We start from the raw sequence: 367 nt of genomic DNA, 5'->3' as shown, positions 1-367 counted from the left end.
GAAAGGGTGGCGGCAGCCGGTTGAAGTCCCGACCCTGGGCAGCCTCCCGGTCTTACCTCCATAACTTCGGCGAGGAGGGTCCGATCCCCGCGCGGTCGACGGCAGGCGGTAGGGCTCGGAGGGGCGCGGCCTGGTCCGCGAGTGCCCCGGCGCCGCCCCTCTGCCCGTCCGAGGGACAGTAGGAAATGGCCATACCGCTTTCCGGCCGATTGCCGCCGGACGTCCGGCCGCATTCGCTCGGTCTGCGCGGCCGGCGGTAGCCGGGGGCGAGGGGCATCGGGCGGTGGCGGAACCAGGCCGGCCCGACCGCTGGGGGCCGCCCGGGCGACGTTTGAATCTGTCGGGTCGGACCGCCGAATCCCGCGGG

The sequence above is a fragment of the Heterodontus francisci genome, unplaced genomic scaffold (assembly GCF_036365525.1).
Source record: "Heterodontus francisci isolate sHetFra1 unplaced genomic scaffold, sHetFra1.hap1 HAP1_SCAFFOLD_1312, whole genome shotgun sequence".
Classification (NCBI taxonomy): Eukaryota; Metazoa; Chordata; class Chondrichthyes; order Heterodontiformes; family Heterodontidae; genus Heterodontus; species Heterodontus francisci.
Note: the sequence above shows the minus strand (reverse complement) of the source record.